General features: G+C 38.4%; 1 long non-coding RNA gene across 2 annotated transcripts; it reads left to right on the forward strand.

Moving 5' to 3' along the window:
* Nucleotides 1–412: 412 nt before the first annotated feature.
* Nucleotides 413–11,706, forward strand: LOC123383965. 2 transcript variants are annotated; one of them, XR_006594428.1, is made up of 4 exons: nucleotides 428–915; nucleotides 1,014–1,131; nucleotides 10,941–11,168; nucleotides 11,544–11,706. It is a non-coding gene; the product is annotated as an uncharacterized LOC123383965 (long non-coding RNA). The 2 variants fall into 2 exon arrangements; XR_006594427.1 differs by lacking the exons at nucleotides 10,941–11,168; nucleotides 11,544–11,706 and having other exon boundaries at nucleotides 413–915; nucleotides 1,014–1,624.
* The last annotated feature ends 7,488 nt before the right edge of the window (nucleotides 11,707–19,194 follow it).

The raw sequence follows: 19,194 nt of genomic DNA on the forward strand, positions 1-19,194 counted from the left end.
AATAAAATGGGTTTCGCTTTGGACATAGTTTAGTATAAATTCATTGATTAATTAATAAGCCCCTGTTAATTTCATAATACCATACTAAGGCTATGTTTCTGCCTCCATACCATTCCCACACACGAGGCAATTGTCTTAACTATTATTCGACTCATGAATTTTCAGTGAGAACCAGGAACCAAAGCGAAGGATACCTTCCCCCCACCTTCCTCATGATGGTGTTGTATACTTATGTGTGTGTGAGTGCGTGGGTGCGTGCGTGTGTGTGTGTGCGCGTGTGATGGATGATTCAAAAACCTATGGCCTCTGATATGCTTTGCTAGAAAATGAATCCCACTCTTAAGAATTTCTAATCTATGAGAATAAAACCTGAGAGAGGGGCACATTGAATTGGGAGTGCGTGAGGAAAGAAGGAAAGGGTTTAAAGATGGATGGAATGTCGCTAAGAGACAGGACAGCAACACAAGGTGACTCCATGGACACTGGAACCTGGGACAGGAGGCAGTTAGAGAGGGGGGTGCATGCAGGAGAGGTTCCCCAAGCAAACTTAGCCCACTTCCCACATCCAACCAGAGCCAGTGAGAGCCTCTCTCAGGATTCTCAGCCTGAGGAAAGCAGTTCTGTGTACTTAGATGGAAGAGAAAGCTGTATCGGACCAGTGGCTCAAAAAATAGTTTTAAGAACCCGAGTCTTAGCCATTTTCTCATTACTGTGTTCTTCCAATGCCATTTAAAAAAAAATTTCAACCTCCTGTCTAAAAACTTTTCCAATTTACTCTTTTGAGAAAACTTTATATCCTGTGGATCTCTGATACTGTCCTCAGATGCGCTTCTCAGAAAATCTGTCCTGGTTTGCGAGGACTTTGGAACAATGAGAAACAATGAACTACCTGGAGAAAAATACCCACAGGCTCAGGTAGGTGTAAGGACAAAAGCTTGACTTCAGTTTGGAGCACTGTGGTGGACTTGTTGAGAGTATTTATGGTGCATTTAAAATCTGCAATATTTTACCAGCACACCTACCAGCTTTTTGCTCAGATGCCAAAGAAGAAAGGGAAAGAACAGACGAGGCACGATAAACATGATGGCGTGTGGTCCTGCTGCGTTTGTCTGAGGCCGCTCAACACTGAAAGTCAGTTCATCTCCTCCCAGGAAGGAGTGTTTGTAAATTGTATCAAAATGATTCTGGACTCTCAGGCAGGCTGGTTGGCCTGGACTCCTGGAAGCAGTTAGAGAAGCACTCATTTGTAATGTCATGTTGGTTTCTTATTATTTAATATGTCAACCAAGGGAGAAAATGCCCAGATATTTGTGCTCACAGCAGTGCATGATCTCTTCTTGTGTGAAGGATTGTAAGAGGGAGATGATTACCTTGAAGTGCTTGATTAGAAGAAAGAGTGCATATTTGTTATCTGTGGCTCATAACTATGTTTTTGGTTAACTTTCTGCTGCTGTTTTTAAGCATTCTACTCCACATTATTCCAGCTGTGTAGCTTCAGATTTTAATGGAAGCAGCACAGTTCAAAACACATTTGAAATGTATTAGTGATTAGAGAGCAACTTTAAATTCTGTTTACCTATGCATTTTGGAAATGTCTGAAAAAAATATCATTTATTCTCTGCAATACTGTTTCACACTCTGTCAAGAATGTGCAAAAGGAAAGAGTATCGTATAGTTTCTTTCCATTTGTTTCTAAATGATCAAATAATGACCATTTATTTTTTGTTGTTTAATATATATGTATACTAAGATAAAAAATGTCAACACTTTTAGGTCTACCTACCATTTTTCACATTTCCGTAAAAGTTGTCATATTTGGTTAACAATAAGGTATAAATCTCACTTGAGACTAGAACAAATTTCCATTATTCAAGTTCTTTAGTTTGCTGCTATCCTCGTTTTAGTGATTGGCAGGTTACTAAATTTTGAAGAATGTTTGAGAATTTAAGACACCTATAGATGAGAGGCAATTCAATGTCTCCTCTGTAGTATTATATTAACTCTTTCAGACTAAGAGAATCCTATTTTCTAGATTATCTTTTCTAATAGACTTCCCAGCACCCCAGGACCAAGGTTAGTGACATTTCAGGGAGTGAATGGAAACCATGAAGAGCATTGTTAAAAGTCTAAAAATCAATCAAGAAATCACTTATGAGGTGTCAGGTTCAAAAGACATTTGAGTTCAGCCCAAGTTTGCTGGTAAGAAGCCAATAGATAGCTCTCTTTTGACAAAGGTATGATTTTTTTCCAGGACAATTTAATAGTGTATGAAATTACCTTATTAAGAAAAGTAGAACTCCTCACCTAAAGTTCTTTTGGGTAACATTTTAAAAGTGAAAGAATGCTTTGTATCAGGTAGTCTTAGTAAAAAGAATATATAAATATCATATCCCAAAGTTTTAACATTATTGGGATAGGGGTGAAGGGTAAGCCCAGGATGTGCAGATAGTGGCCATTTACACTAATCAGGCTGGGCTTGGTGAATTAGCTGAAGAATTGTTTTATATATGTTTTGGGGCCAGAAATTAAAAGAGGAGAAGACCTGGAAATATAGTGGGCCCGCCCAGGCACTTCGTTCAATACACAGACTAATTAGAGTGCTGAAATGTAGCTAACCTCTTCAATTCATGTACTCTTTGAAAATCATTAAGGACCTTCACCCACCTCCCATGAAAACAGTTTGTCATCTGGGGAAGCTTTCTCTTCCCTTAGTGAGAATCTCTTAAATGAAGAACATAAAGTTTTTTTCTTTGAGTCCTTTCCAGAGAAGAGGACTTTAGTGGGTTTTATTTTCTATCATCTACATTTTTAAAAAATGGAGTTTTTGTTTGTCTTTAAATATAAAATTATAACATTAAATATAAAACTTTTTTTTCAAAATCCCACCACCACATAAAACAAAAGACAACCATTTCTCTACCAACTGATTTAGAGCCTGAAATTTCCACATTAGTTTAATCTTTGGATTTAGGCAACATGGGGATCCTGTTAATGTAATTCTGTCTACGGGTACTTTCCTAGATATACTTTAACAGATTGGTTCAAATCCTTGGTAGGGCTAACTTTTTTTTTAATGTTTATTTTTGAGAGAGAGAGAGAGAGAGAGAGTCAGAGGGTGGGTGGGGGAGGGGTGAGAGAGAGAGGAAGACCCAGAATCCGAAGCAGGCTCCAGGCTCTGATCTGTCAGCACACAGCCAGACGCGGGCTCAAACTCCCCAATCATGAGATCATGACCTGAGCCGAAGTCGGACGCTTAACCAACTAAGCCACCCAGGCACCCTTAAATCCTTAGTAGAGTTAACTTTTGATGAGGAAGCCAAGATATGTCCCTGGTAGGACTGATTGTTGAGGGCAGCTTCAGATAAAACTACCATTGAATGGGATACCACGCAATCATGGAAAGACCCCTGAAAAGTGGAGCCCCCTGACAAAGCAGTGGCTGTGCCTCTTTTTCCTTTACAGCAATAACATTTGTGCAGTGCTTGAAGGATTAAACCAGTTATATGTGGCAGACTTCTGTGCTTGTCCCTGGGGCTTCAAAAGATGTCATAGAGATGGAGTAAGTGGAGCTAGTTGATCGAGATTTACAACAAGCTACAAATCTACTGGTTCTTTTTTTGTGCTGTTGACTGTGTTTCACTGTCAGTTTTCTGATGGATACGTAGCATGAGAGGCTGACTTCAATGTTTGCAAAGATATTTACTATCTTTCTTTTGACCATAGGACTTATACACATCCTCTAGGCCAGTACAGGGGAAAATTTTTTTTCCTACACCTTTCTAGATTCTTTTGGCTGCTCTATTAATTAAATGGACATAAGATAGATTAGCAGAAGAAAAACAAATTTAATTACATATGTTCAGGAGCCCAATAAAAATTATGAGACCCAAGGGTAAGTCAAGCAGTTGAGGCTTCTATGGCATCCTGAGCTAAGGAACGGGTTAGCAACCTAGGGCTCCAAAGGGAAGGAAGGCGATTCACAAGATGATAAAAAGAGCAGATATTTGATAATTAGATGTTTGTCATGGCATGCAGAGACAATTGAACACTGAGAGGAATCTGAACAAACCTGTACTGCCATGGTCCTCTCCCACCTCACCACCTCCAGCTCATACTCTTTATAGTATCGTTGGTCATAGCTCTTTTCCTAGACCAGGTTCTCCACCTAAATTCTTTTATCAGTTAAGGAGGGTGTAAAAAACTCTTCCCAAGTCTTTTGGGCCTTGATTGTCTTCAGCTCAAAATAATCCATATGCCCAAGTGGCACATTTTGGAGAGCCTCATTCTGAACATCTTCACCAAAGAAAAGGCAAATATAGCATGAATAAAAACGTATAGAATTAACTGCAGGCCTCCCCATATTTTTGTGGATCTTACCTTATAATGATATACATTTTGCAAAGCTGGAAGAAAACCACACTCCGGTAAATCATATGATATTCTGCCACAGACTTTTTCTTCAACTTTTTGTTTTTTAAGCTATATATTTCCACACGAGATAAATCTTAACTTTGAAACATCATGAAAATTCATACATGTAAAGGAAAAATAAAACCTTATAATATAATAATAGCATCAAATAGTTAAATATGATTTTATATATAACTGCTGCACCAAATTAAAAAGTGCCTAATGTCAGTGAAGAATAGGAAAGAACGAACACTAAACAATTTTTAAACGTTTTCGAAGAACAATTTTTCTCTGTGTACAATTTCTTATCTCAGTTTATTTAAATACTTGGTTTACTTTCAGGAATCTTTAAACTAAAAGTAGTAATGGCCAACAACAACAGCAAAAACACCAAACTAAACCAAGTAACAGATAGCTTCCACTCCTCCAGTAGCATTTGCTCTACACAAAGCACTGTGCTAAGTGGTCTACATGGGTTATCTAATTTTATCCTCACAAGAGCTTACTGTTGTTATTATTACTGGTGAAAGTGTCCTAAACATATAGAGGTATAAATTTGAAGTATCAACTAGTTCCTCTGAAGTATTTCTCAAAGCATATTGTTCAGACCACCTGTGCCAGAGTCACCTGAGATCCTTATTAAATTCACCTTCTTAGGGGCGCCTGGGTGGCTCAGTCGGTTAAGCGTCCGACTTCAGCCAGGTCACGATCTCGCGGTCCGTGAGTTCGAGCCCCGCGTCAGGCTCTGGGCTGATGGCTCAGAGCCTGGAGCCTGTTTCCGATTCTGTGTCTCCCTCTCTCTCTGCCCCTCCCGCGTTCATGCTCTGTCTCTCTCTGTCCCAAAAATAAACGTTGAAAAAAAAAATTAAAAAAAATTCACCTTCTTAGGCCCTTAATACATAAAAATTCTAATACAGAGGTTTGAGAGAGGAATCTGGAATTTGCTTTTTAAAAAGCACTTTAGGGGCGCCTGAGTGGCTCAGTCGGTTGAGCGTCTGACTTCGGCTCAGGTCATGATCTCGCGGTTCGTGAGTTCGAGCCCCGCATCAGGCTCTGGGCTGACAGCTCGGAGCCTGGAGCCTGCTTCGGATTCTGTGTCTCCCTCTCTCTCTGCCCCCGTCTCTCTCTCTCTCTCTCTCTCTCTCTTTCTCTCTCTCTCTCAAAAATAAATAAACATTTAAAAAAGATTAAAAAAAATAAATAAAAAGCACTTTAAGTAATTCTGGTGTGCGATAAAGTTTGAGAAGCACTTGTGAATATTCATTCTTAATATAAATTATATATATATTTTTAATACAAGAAAGTATAAGAAAGTAAAAATGTCCCATAATTCTACTCTTTTCATAAACATAAAAATGTGTGTTAAAGAACTCAGGCAAAACAGAGTTAGAGGTAAAGCCTCCCTTGCCATCACCTCATCAACACACACACACACACAAACACACTCCCTTTTCCCTAAATAACCACTGTAAGTTTCTTGTTATCCCCCAGAAAAATGTTAGCATGTATATGCATATACTTTGTATGATGCATAGAAAGTGAATCACATACTATGTTTACTGTTCTTCATCTTTTTAACTTAATATAACCCAATATCTCTATAGAGCATATAGAACTCTACCTCATTCTTTGAAACTGCTGCAGAGTATTTCATTAAATATATACACTAAAGTTTAACTCATTTTTCTCTATCCCTTTGTTTATTATTACAAACAATATTGTCATGACTGTTACATATATACATTTGACTGTGCTGTCTCTGTAAATCTGGTATGAAATTACCCAGGTAGAGACTTCTATGTTTTCTAGAAGCTTGAGACCCTCTTTTAAACTTAAATCTGCTAAAATAGAAGGAAAGATTTTTAGCAAGTGTGGTTCATATTAAAGCAGGTAATTGGTGTTTTATATGAGGTAAACTAAGCTGTAGAAGCAAAACTCAGTCATTTATTAACTTAATAAGACCACAAGTGCAAAAGGATAAAGTACCATCAATGGGAAGATGGCAAAATGGAAGGAAATAGAGCAAACTTAGTGAACCTGTTAAGAAGAGCAGGATTAGAAAAGACCCAGAAAGATCTAACTGGGTAGTAGGGTTACTCGAATAAAGATTATTCAGATAGCACTGATTACTTCAAACATACAAAATAAGATATTCCAGTGAAAGTAAAATGTATGTATTTATTCATTTATTCATTTGTTCCATAAACATTTATTGTTAGGCCCTGTGCTAAGTCTGAGGCTATAGTGCAAAGATACTGCTGCTGTTAATGAGCTTACTGTCTATGGATGTACAGATGCAAAGAGGTCTATTACCTTCAATCAACAAAGACGAAAAAAACACAATGTTCCTTAGGAAGTCGGGGATGTTTTTAGAGAAGAGTTTTCCAGGTGGCATCCAAAAGAGAGGAAGTAACATGTGCAAAGTCCTTGAGGGCTGTAAGCTCAAGGTGGGCTGGAAATGAAAATGTAGTTTATGTTGCTGGAATGGAAAATGTAAGGTGAGAACTGTAGCAGTGAGAGGAAACGAGACTCGATAGGAGGGGATGCTAGATATGGATGTGGGGCCAGATCATGAAAGGCCTTCTTTATCATGCTCAGAGGCTATTTATTCTGTGTGCATAGGGAATAGCTAACATTTTTGAATGAGAATATAACATAATCAGATTTACATGTCTAAAAAAATCCTCAGAAAACTGGGTAAAGTGAAAATCATCTAGTTCACATGTAATAAGACTCTGATGAGCCATACAGTTGTGGTTGTAGGCCTGGAGATGATAGGACTCCTCGGAGGTGGAATCAACAAGTCTTAGCAATTGATTGGATTGGGAGAGGAGGTGGAAGGAGGAATTTATGATGTTGCTAAAATTTCTGGCTTGGGCAAATGAGTCATTGGTAGTATAGTTCTTTGAAAGAGAAATTAATGAAAGGGGAACAGATCTTTCCATAAGCTCTTTCAGATATTCTCAACCTTATCAAATATGACACATTCTTTTTACATAAAAAATTTGTAAAGTCTCTTGACTACACTGAAAACTTATGAATAATTTGACCTACATATATACATACTTTTAAAACTTTAAGACAATGGCCCAACAGTAAAATAGTGTATAAATAAAAGAAAAATGATTGAGGAGAAAATATCTATATCAATATGTAAATCTTCAGACATGACTTAAAAAAAGCATAATCAAGTAGTCAGCTGTTTGTACACATACGTGAAGTCACTGTCAGTGATTCAGCCACACATGTAGACCAACGTACCAACATACCACACACTGCCATGTCCCAAAATGTTGGAAGAGTTCATCTTGGTTGCAGTATTGTGAAAGCTTCACAATACTGGTGATATTTCAGTTTGGCTTTTAAAAGATGAATAGGATTTTGAAAAGTAGAGCTAGAGGAAGAAGACAAGGGCATTCCCATTAGAGGAAAGTACAGGTAGGGTGTAAAAAAAAAAAAAAGTAAAATACAGGATGATGTTTGGCTTTGGCTATGGCAGAAGCTACATGGAATTGGGGTGTGAAGCTGGAGCACTATGTTCTGACTAGTTTAGAGAGGGTCTTGAAAGCCTACCAATGAGTATAGACTTTAATAATCTCAGTTGAACTTTTAGCTTGCTTTGGTAAGCTATTTGCATTAATCATCAGCATGAATAATTTTATTTTCCCATAAATATTGAACAGATCATCTTTAAGCTAGCCTTGCCCAAATTATCTCCAATTCCAAAGTGATGGAGTACAAATTAATGAGATTTTATTGTCCAAATTGTTAAAACTACATTAAAGAGAGTTTGAGTGTAATGAGTAGATATAAAAATAGAATTTTTGTCTTTTCACATAATGTCTGGCTTGAAAGGATCAAATGAAGTATTTTGTGCTTTTTCTTCTGGATAATAATCTAAGAAGAGGACATTTATGGTCTCTGCTGGAAGTGATGGCAGGAGAAGAATGAAATGCAGGTAGATGATAAGTGCCAGCCTAAGAGAAGAGAAAAACAACTTCCTAAGAGAGAGCCCATGTTAGCACCCTATCATTTAAATCACGGAAGTCTTCTATTCAGAATATAAAGGCATATTATGTAATAACATTTAACAGGTCTAAGAGGTTTGTTAATTATTCTTGCTAAAAGACAATAAGAGATATTTCATTCAAGCAATACTCTTCTGAGAAAAATTATTTTATTTTATTTTATTTTATTTTATTTTATTTTATTTTATTTTATTTTATTTTATTTTATTTTATTTTATATTTTATTTTTGACTGAAATGTCCCATTAGGCTTTCAAAGCCCCATTTACCTTCACTTAGATGGTCCATTTAGCTAAGGACTCAGCCCGTAAGAATCAGGAATAGGATAGTTTAAACTACTTCTGCACATTTTAAGTCTCATAAATAATTGAGATATGATTGATGGTTGCTAGGGTGCAGTTGAATTTCAATTCATCCGATCCCCATTATAATGTAATTTGATTTCTTTTGTTGTTTTTTTTGTTTGTTTTGGTTTTGGTTTTGATTTTGGTTTTTTGTTTTGTTTTGTTTTTGTTTGTTTGTTTCTTTTTAATCCACGGGAGAGGGGAGAAAGCTTTTGGTGAGTGAAGTGCTATATATAATAGTACCTATTCTAAGGCAATGACTGAGGTATTTCATGTCATTTTTTTCTTGCATGTTTGAAAAAAGAATGTATAGAATTTCCATTTTAGCCCCACCACTGATAAAGTTAAAGAGGATGAAAGTGGGTCAGGCCTTAAACTTGCTTTCCTGGGCCCCAAAGTGACTTTTCCCATCAAGATACCCAGAGCAGAGGGTCCCAAACTAGGTTAAATCAGTTCCTTGGGTGGAAATCAATATGTTCATAGAGTCAACACTGAAGAATTGTAGCATCTTGTATTTCAGCCCAAGAACATTGGGTAGCTTCCATCTTCAGATGGCAGCTTTGGTTGGTGATAGATATTTAGAGCAAGGATCTGCAAACTATCACTGTCAAACTATAGATTATAGTCCATGGGCTACATCCAGCCAGCCACCTATTTTTGTAAATAACATTTTGATGGAACACAGCCATGCTCCTTCATTCCACATTATCTGTGACTGTTTTCACCCTACAATGGCAGAGTTGAGTAGTTGCAACAAAGACTGTACGGTCCACAAAACCTAAACTATTGGGGCGTCTGGGTGGCTCAGTCAGTTGAGCATCCAACTTTGGCTCAGGTCATGATCTCATGGCTCATGGGTTCGAGCCCCTTGTTGGGCTCTGTGCTGACAGCTTGGAGACTGGAACCTGTTTCAGATTCTGTGTGTCCCTCTCTCTCTCTGTCCCTCCCCCGCTCACACTCTGTCTCTGTCTCTGTCTCTGTCTCTCTCTCAAAAATAAACATCAAAAACAAAAAACAAAAACAAAAAAACAAACCTAACAAACCTAAACTATTTATTGCCTGGTCTTTCACAGAAAATGTTTGATGATCCCTGGTCTAGGGTATTATATTGGGAAGACTCCTGAGCTAGTCTCAGGAAGAAAGAATGCTACGGTTGATTTTTTTAAATGTCTGCTGTATTCATGGAGGAGGAATCCCATACGTTTATCAGCCATGTTCTATCCTCTTCTCAGAAGTAAGAACAGCATGATGAGAAATATGAGATACAAATGGGTAAGTTCAGCATCAAACCCAAAGCCTAATTATCTCCACCAAGAACGGGAGGACACTGATTAGTATACCAAAAGAGTTGGTGGTAAGAATGTGGGAAGTGATGCCAGGGAAAAGAGACGACTTGTCACTGGGAATGATAGAAAACATACAAAACCCAATCCATCATTCAGAATGTAAGTGCATTAAGTTTAGTTTTCTATTCTATGGATTGAATTGCCCTCGTTGGCAATACAGAAAATTTAGAGGAAAATTCTCTACAAGTTTATTTTAGGGAAGGAAACAAGGCATAGTAGTAAGAAAGAATTCACTTTTCCTTGAAAAAGCCTGGCTCCTTCTTTCCTTGGCATCGTCCTTCACACACACACAGATACTTGCAAGCAAGTCCTCCTTATCTCACAAAGTCAGCTAATTTCCAACAAATAATAACACCTCTTTATTGCAGTCAGAACTGGAATTTAAAGGCAACCTTATATAGTGGCTAGTAGTTACGTGTTAGACGTGAGCTTAAATATGGCGCTTGTGAATGGACAAAGAGAATATTTTTACTACTTCCTGGACCCTAAAAAGCATATCCCTCTACCTTATAGAGTCAGAATGAAATCTAAGGAAAGACAATCTGAAGTGTCTGAAGGTTTCTAGACGGTGGTGTTAGGGATGCTTGTTAGTTGAGATGCAAAGCCCTCAACCTGAACAAGATACAAAGACTCCGTGGACTGGCAAATCTGCAAAATGAGAGTGGTCAGGTAGCCACCAATATATCTGTAGGAAGGAGCCAGGAACTTTAATGTCTTTCTTTGACACACTGACAAAGGAGAGGCAATAGATAATATATATCCAGACTTTAGTCAGGCTGTTGATTCCATTTCACATGACATTTTTTTTTTCAGCAAGCTGTTAACACACAGCTTGGATCACAGCGCTGTCAAGTGGCTGAAGAGTTGCAATCAAAGAGTAGCTATCAGTGACTTCTTGTCATTCAGAGGACATTTGTCAAGTGGTGTCCATCCATAAGGGCTAGCTGTGGGCCAGAGTTATCCACAGGGTGATGGAAGTGAGCGGAAGTTCAGTAAATTTGCTGATAACACTAATCTGGAGCAGCCTCTTACACTGGCAAGGTAGGAACAGCGTTCAATGACCTTGATTAAGTCGGGCTGGTGGAGTGGGACAATCTCAAAGCCAGGATGCCAGGCCAAGCCACCGTGGGTAGATTTTCTATGCACCAGAGCTCATGGCATGTTGCAGCAAAATTCGACAATGTTTTATTTCCAAAATTTTCTGAGGCACTATAATTAATTAACAACTGTCCATGATGCCAAGCGGCTTAGGGTTACTTTTATTATACTAGTTTCCTAATTTGCAAAATGGCGACTCTGAGGTATATTTTGTGATATTTTTTTAAAACTTAAATAACCCCTGGAAAGTCTCTGACAGATAGGGGATGCTAAATTTTAGTTTTCTTCTTCCTCCCTCTTTTCTCACTCTTGTTGTAGTGGGACCAGCACAGCACTGGAAAGAAAACACCCTGAATTCAATACAGAAATTCCAAAGGAAAAAGGAGTCTTTCAAGAAACAAAAATATTGTCATTGAACCTTAAAGCTCCCTCTGTCACATCAAAATATTATGCCATAATAATATTTTAATCTAATCATCAAGTAGAATGTTTTTGCAAGGATGTCTCAGAATTAACTAATGCAAGGTTATGAAAATTTTGAAGACGTTGGCCTTCAACAATCGTGAGAGTCAGAGGATTCCTGCTTCTTTTAGTTCATGAATCTTACAAAAGATCAGTCCCATGCTGAACCATCACACACTGTGGGAATGTAAATTGGTACAACCACTGTATGTTGGTAAACAGTATAGAAGTTTCCTCAAAATATTCAAAATAGAAATGCCATATGATCCAGTAATTCCACTACTGGGAAGAAAACAAAAACACTAATTCACAAAGATATGTGCATCCCCATACTTACTTCAACATGATTTACATTAGCCAAGATATGGAAACAATCCAAGTGCCCATTGATAGATGAGTGGATAAAGACATATATGTATATATATATTCATGCACAATGGAATATTAGTCATAAAAGAGAATGAGTTCTTGCCATTTTGACAGTGTAGATGGACATAGAGGGTATTATGCTAATCAAAATAAGTCAGACTGAGAAAGACAAATACCATATGATTTCACTTAAGTATTGAATCTAAAAAGCAAAAAAAAAAAAAAAAAAAAAAAAGAGCAAAGAAACGGACTCAAATATTGAGAACAAACTGGTGCTTGCCAGAGGGCAGGGAGTGGGAGGAATGGATGATATAGGTGAAAGGGATTAAGATATACAAAGATGCAGTTGTAAAGTAAAGAAGTCACAGAGATGAAAAGTACAGGATAGGGAATATAGTCAACAATACTGTAATAACATTGTATGGTGACAGATGGTGACTATACTTATTGTGGTGAGCACTGAATAATGTACAGAATTTCTGAATCACTATGTTGTACACCTGAAGCTATTTAACACTGTATGTCACCTATAATTTTTAAAAAAAGGATATGTCCCATGCATGTGGTGTGTACTTAGTAGCTACTTGTATTTGCCTTGTAAGTTGTCACAACGAATAGATTTTTTTATTGAAGTGTAATTGATATACAATATTCCCTTATTTTCATTTGTTCAACATAGTGATTCGACGTTTGTATACATTGTGAGCTGATCACTACAGTAAGCCCAGTTACCATCTACCACCACACAAAATGAATATAATATTATTGACTGTGTTTCCCCTTCTGTATATTATATCCCCATGCCTTTTATTTTATAACTGAAAGTTTGTATCTCTTGATCCCCATCACCCATTTCTGTCACCCTCATTTCCAGGAGTGAGTTTTTAAAAATCAGTGTTTAATAATAATTCTAAGCAGGTGGGGATTAGATACTCTTCTGAGAACAAGAAACAAGTAACAAGAGCCAGTGCAATACCTAAAACACAGTTTCATTCATAAGTTCTTATCTAAACCTACACAGAAGTCTAGATAAGTCTTAAGTTACATTGTCATTAGTAATGTAGCCGAGCAGATCCTGGTACCTGGAGCAGTGGAGTGGCAGGTTAAGCAATGAGAGAGCTGGCAGGTGTTCTCGGTCAATCTCTCTCAAAAAATAAATTCAAAGATGTCCTCAATTGTAAATATCTTCTGCTTGCAGAGGATAAGATAGAAAGTCTCCCACTTACAATTCCTTAAACTCAACTGAGGAAAATAGAGAACCACTGTCAGAAAAGAAAGTTTCTGGCATTTAACATCTCTTCTCCTATCTTCACTTGTGGCTTTTATTTCATTGAAATAAATTGGCCAAAGTAGAGTTTCTCCACATTCCCATTACTAAATCTAACAAGCCTATTTGCATCTATACTCCAAACTTTGCCCTTTTTCCTATCTAATTCAACTCTGTGCCCTGATTCTGTTCCTTCAAACCCTGCCTTACCAGTTGACACCCCTCCGCCCCCTTCTTGGATCATTCCCATTAGGTTACAGGCATGTCAGTGAATTTATAACCTGATAAAAATTAAAAACCCCAAAACATTTTTATTTTATTTTTATTTTTATTTATTTTTTAATGTTTATTTATTTTGGAGAGAGACAGAATGTGAGCAGGGGATGGGCAGAGAGAGAGAGGGAGACAGAGAACCCGAAGCAGGCTCCAGGCTCCACGCTGTCAGCACAGAGCCTGACGCCGGGCTCCAACTCACAAGCTGTGAGATAATGTACTGAGCTGAAGTCGGACGCTCGACTGACTGAGCCACCCAGGTGCCCCCCCCAAAAAACATTTTTAAAACCCCTCCTGTATCCGTTTCTAGCTAACATCGCTAGAACTTCATTCTTTGCTCCCTTTTACCTCAAAACTGTGAAAAGAGTTGCCAGTATTTTTGTCTGCTCTTTCATTCCTCTAAGTCATTCTCGAATAGACTCTAATTAGGCTTTAATTGCCTCTATTGTGCTCAAATTCCTATTAGCAAGATTATAATCAATCTTTACACGGATAGATCCAATGATTAATTCCCAGTCCTCATTTTACTTGACCTGTTTCAATCACTCCCCCTTATCTGAAGCACTTCCTTCAAGACTCCACTTTGGGTTTTTCTTCTGCCTCCCTGGCTAGTCCTCCTCAATCTCCTTGACTCCAAGCAATTCCTTTTCCGACCTCTAACCACCAGAGTGTCCCAAGACTGTGTCCACAGACTTCTCTTCAGTTTCTGTTGGGGTGTACACAGTCAAGTCATGGGAATTACCCTGACCTCATCTCCTACCATTCTCCCTCACTCACTCCTCTTTAGATATACTGCCCTCCTATTTTTCTCTAGTGCCCTGAACTCATTTCTGCCCCACAGCCTTTGCCCTGGCTGTTCTTGGTGCCTAGAACCCTTCCTACTCATAAATCTCCATGATTCTCTCTTTCATTACATCTAGGTCTTTGCTGAAATGTCACTTACGCCAAACACCCTATATGAAATCACACAAACACAATTATCTCCTCACTTTCCACCCTCAAGCAGAGTGACTGTTTTAGTTTCTTTATCCTCATCACCGTCTGACTAATATATATTCATTTGTCATCTATCCCCTTCCACTAGGATACAAACTCCATGAGAACGGGGATTTTTGTCTCTTTTTTAAAAAAATATATTTTTTGATGTTTATTTATTTTTGAGACAGAGAGAGACAGAGCATGAAGGGGAAGGGGCAGAGAGAGAGGGAGACACAGAATCTGAAGCAGGCTCCAGGCTCCAAGCTGTCAGCACAGAGCCTGATGTGGGGCTTGAACTCACGGGCCATGAGATCATGACCTGAGCCAAAGTTAGATACTTAACCGACTGAGCCACCCAGGTGCCCTGGGATTTTTGTCTCTTTAATTCACTTCTTTGTCCTCAGCACTTAAAGTGAACAGTGTTTTGCATAAAATAGGCACTTCCCAAATATTGGTTGCATGAGTACTGCCTAGTGCAATTGCTTAGAGCTGCAACCTTTGCTTCAGGAGATTGAGCTGAAACTAGAATTACCTGGAATACTTCAAAAATTAATCTACAACAATCTACAATGTGCATTTTTCTCTAGAATAATCCTGCAAGATAAGTGTGAATACTTGACTGAAACCTGTTGTTATGGGTGTTACTTCTACTAAATTATAAAAATGACTTTGGTAGTATATTAGTGTTCTCCAAAGAAACAGAACCAACAGGATATATAGATCGTATATCTATATCTATAGATCTGTATCTATATCTATATCTATTTATCTGTCAAGAGAGAAACAGAAAGAGAGAGACAGAGAGACAGAGAGACAAAGACAGACAGATAACTTATTTTGAGGAATTGGCTCATGTGGTTTTAAAAGTTTGACAAGTCCAAAATCTGATGGGTAAATTCAGTAGGCAGAAGACTCAGGGAAGAGTTGTAGTTTGAGTCCAAAGGCAGCTGGCAGAATTCCTTCTTGCTAGGGGAGGTCAGTCTTTGTTCTATTAATGTTTTTATCTGATTCATCTGAGGTGGGCTCTCCCACACTATGAAGGGTAATGTGCTTTACTCAAAGTCTATCAGTTTAAATTTTTTTTTTCAACGTTTATTTATTTTTGGGACAGAGAGAGACAGAGCATGAACGGGGGAGGGGCAGAGAGAGAGGGAGACACAGAATCGGAAACAGGCTCCAGGCTCTGAGCCATCAGCCCAGAGCCTAATGCGGGGCTTGAACTCACGGACCGCGAGATCGTGACCTGGCTGAAGTGGACGCTTAACCGACTGTGCCACCCAGGCGCCCCTAAAGTCTATCAGTTTAAATGTTAATCTCATCCAAAAGACACCTTCATGGAAACATCTGGGATAATGTTTGACCAAAATCTAGGCACTGTGGCCTAGCCAAATTGACACATAAAATTAAACGTCACTAGTAAGTTACTCCAAATATATATATATTTGGAACTTGCTTGCTTTGTCTCTTTACATATCTGTAACTCCTCTGGGCACACTGATTTTCAGAAAAGTAGGTGGTAAGTATGAGGGACTTTCATATAATGAAACCAAGGGAACATGATGAATGAGAATCAAAAATTTATTCTCACCATTAAAGATCTCCCTTATGTTGGAGAAACTCTCTTGTTAAATTGCTCAGTCAGTTGTCTTTCTAAAGAAGGACATATTCGATTTTTACACCTTTTACACAGGCTAAGAGGTAAGTATGGAAAGTCTTCCAAACATCAACACTTCCACCGGAGGTGGTCCAACAGAATCTGGGTTCTTTGATAGACACTGACCTAGAAAAAACGGCTTTTCTAGGCTCAGAGAAACGTGTGAAGTCATAAGCCCTGGGCGAAAGTCTTAAGCTCCACAAAAACTGTCAAAGAGGCTACGATCATTATAAATTGTGAAAGTTAAGCAACTGTTGTAATCAATGCAAACTCCATGGGGTTAGAGATCACTGTAAAAACCTGTAGACTCCCAAAATAAGAGGGTGTGTGTGTGTGTCTGTGCATGTGTAGGGTGGGCACGTGCCTTTCTATTTTCTTGAAAACAGTGATCTTGAATAGTGAACACTGATGTCATCCAGTATTTCATAGTTAACCCCTAAATAGTGAGCTATCACAGGATAAGACAATGGTTTGTAGTCATTGCATGTGCTAGCATAGATTTGGAAGTCAATAAATGCTTGACAGTTAATAACTAACCAAAAAAGACATTTTAAAGTATTCACATGATTAAATACAATGCCATGAACTGCATTTGCCCAGCAGTTGATACAGTGTTTTAGCAATGGCTGTCTTTTATCAAAGAAAAAAAATTTGACTAACCTTTTAATAGGCTTGAAATTCTTACTCTGTTTTTAGTATAGATTCAGCAAGAACTATTGAAATAAAGGGTCTAGAAAATACTAGCAGTCAAAATATTTATTGTCCTAACAGATTGACACCAGTGGGTCTAATTTCAAATTTCTATTTTTCACTTGGATCCCTGACAAATTATAATTCAGATATCAGCTGAGGTAATCTTGCCCTTTCTGATTTAAATAAAGTGGGTTTAAATTCTTTGTTCTCTGTCCTATGAGAAGTCTAATGCTCTCCCTGATATTTTCACCAAGGTTTTGGAGCTCATGTTTCTATGGATAGATCTGCTTGCAATTCCCACTTCTGCTGACCTGTTAGTGTCATTTTGTCTGACCTTCCTACCCCCACTCCTCTTTCTCTGATGTATCCCCCATTTCTCTTTCCCAATGTGGACTATAGCCCCACTTTCTTCTTAAGAAAATCACACAGATGAGGCATTTGGGTGTGTGGCAAGCTTTACCAAAGATATTGGGAGACAGAGTGGTTCAATCACAGCAAGGCAAACAACTGAAATTTTATATTCTGTAGCCACCCATTGTGGATTTTCCTCATGCGTCTCCCACCCACACCTTTGCTCCCTCCATTCTCTTGCTTTCTCTCGCCACCAAATTGCTGTTCTTTTTTACTCAGAGCAGTTAATATAGATCATACCTTCAGGGCCTCATTTTCCCTCTGAACATGATCTTTCAGAGTATAGTCTTAAACCAAAAACAGCAATACTGCCTAAAGAGTCTGATGCCAGCTGTTAAAAGTTTTTTCATCCATATCTGGAAAGGTAACATGGGAAGTTCCAATTCAAAATCTCTCTGTCCCTGTCTCTCTCAACTTGAGTCTGCATGTACCAAAATTCTGAGGGACTTCTTGTAGTTTTTTTGCATTTCATTCTTTTCCTGATTCCATGATAAGCATCGCCTTTAAAAAGTTGAATGTCCTCTTAGAAATTCTACATTTATATTCTTAGAGTACTAAGCTGAGAAGCAGTTAGTGAGTCTGAGCTGATTTATAGACAGACTTTTATTTCCTAAATATTACCTATTCTACTCTAACAGTTCTCTGCTTACATGATTTAAATTGTTCTATATCCAGAAAACTAGAAAGCAGAGTCTCAGTGTCATACTGGAAAATTCCAGAAACATCAAATTATAAAGATACTTGAACTTGGACATCCCTAGGATGTGAGGACTGTTTGGGTGGGTACCTTCAGCAACATCATTAACAATTAGTTATTGGTAAATCCAAGGACCTTAGTTTAATACTTGCTGAAAATAATGTTTTTTCACTGGAGCCAAAAGTACTTTTTAAGAAATGATGTGGTGGAACATTTGGATCCAGATGGAGCTTTCGGTTCCTCAGAAAATTCATTTCCTTTATTTTGACAAAAATACACTTAAGTGTTCACTATGTGCCAAACACTGTGTTAAGTTAAGCTGTACATGAATTAAATAATTTCGTTGTCACCACTATCACAGGAGGTAGCTATTTTAATCTCCATTTTGCATATGAGAATACTGAGGTTAGAGAAGGTTAGGTAACTTGTCCAAGATCACGAGATGCTGACACATCCAGGTGTGTCAGACAGGGTGCCAGCAAGAGATGGTCAGCACACATAAACAAGATAATTGAGGAGAGTTTAATGAAGCAAGTGTTTGGCAAGTTATGGGCAGGAATAAGCAGTATCAGCAAGGACTGGTGAAGCGTGCATGGACCAGCAACAACGGGGGTCATCACAACCTCTAGCCTCCAGGACCAAGGAGAAGGAACACTTCCTGAAACCCGGAGTGATCCATAGCCATGGGAGAGGACATAGCCAATAGAGGCATCTGGATGGCTTGCCGTCAGTTGGGCATCTGACTCCTGATTTCAGCTCAGGTCGTGATCTCACAGTTCATGGGATGGAGCCCTGCCTTAGGCCCTACACTGCCCCTCTGCCCCTCCCCCACTCACGTTCTCTGTCTCTCTCAAAATAAATAAACTTAAAAAAATCTGTAATCTTAGATAGAGGAAAGCAGGTACAGCCAAACTGGGGCCCAAAGGGATGGGGACTGACAGAACATATTCCCTGAGTTCTTATCATACCCTCTGATCTGCTAGTGCAGACCATTGACCAAAGCCAACTTTCTGGCAGAGGGCAAAGGCATCCATGTGATATAGTTCATAAAGATGAGTCTCTTTCAAGAGTAGAAACTTCATAAATGCAAACCCCTCTTCCTTTCGGATCACATCATGGACGTCCCAACACATGATCGGAAATTTCCCAGGTTGTAACGAGAGAA

This window comes from Felis catus, chromosome A2, assembly GCF_018350175.1.
Source record: "Felis catus isolate Fca126 chromosome A2, F.catus_Fca126_mat1.0, whole genome shotgun sequence".
NCBI classification, from domain to species: Eukaryota; Metazoa; Chordata; class Mammalia; order Carnivora; family Felidae; genus Felis; species Felis catus.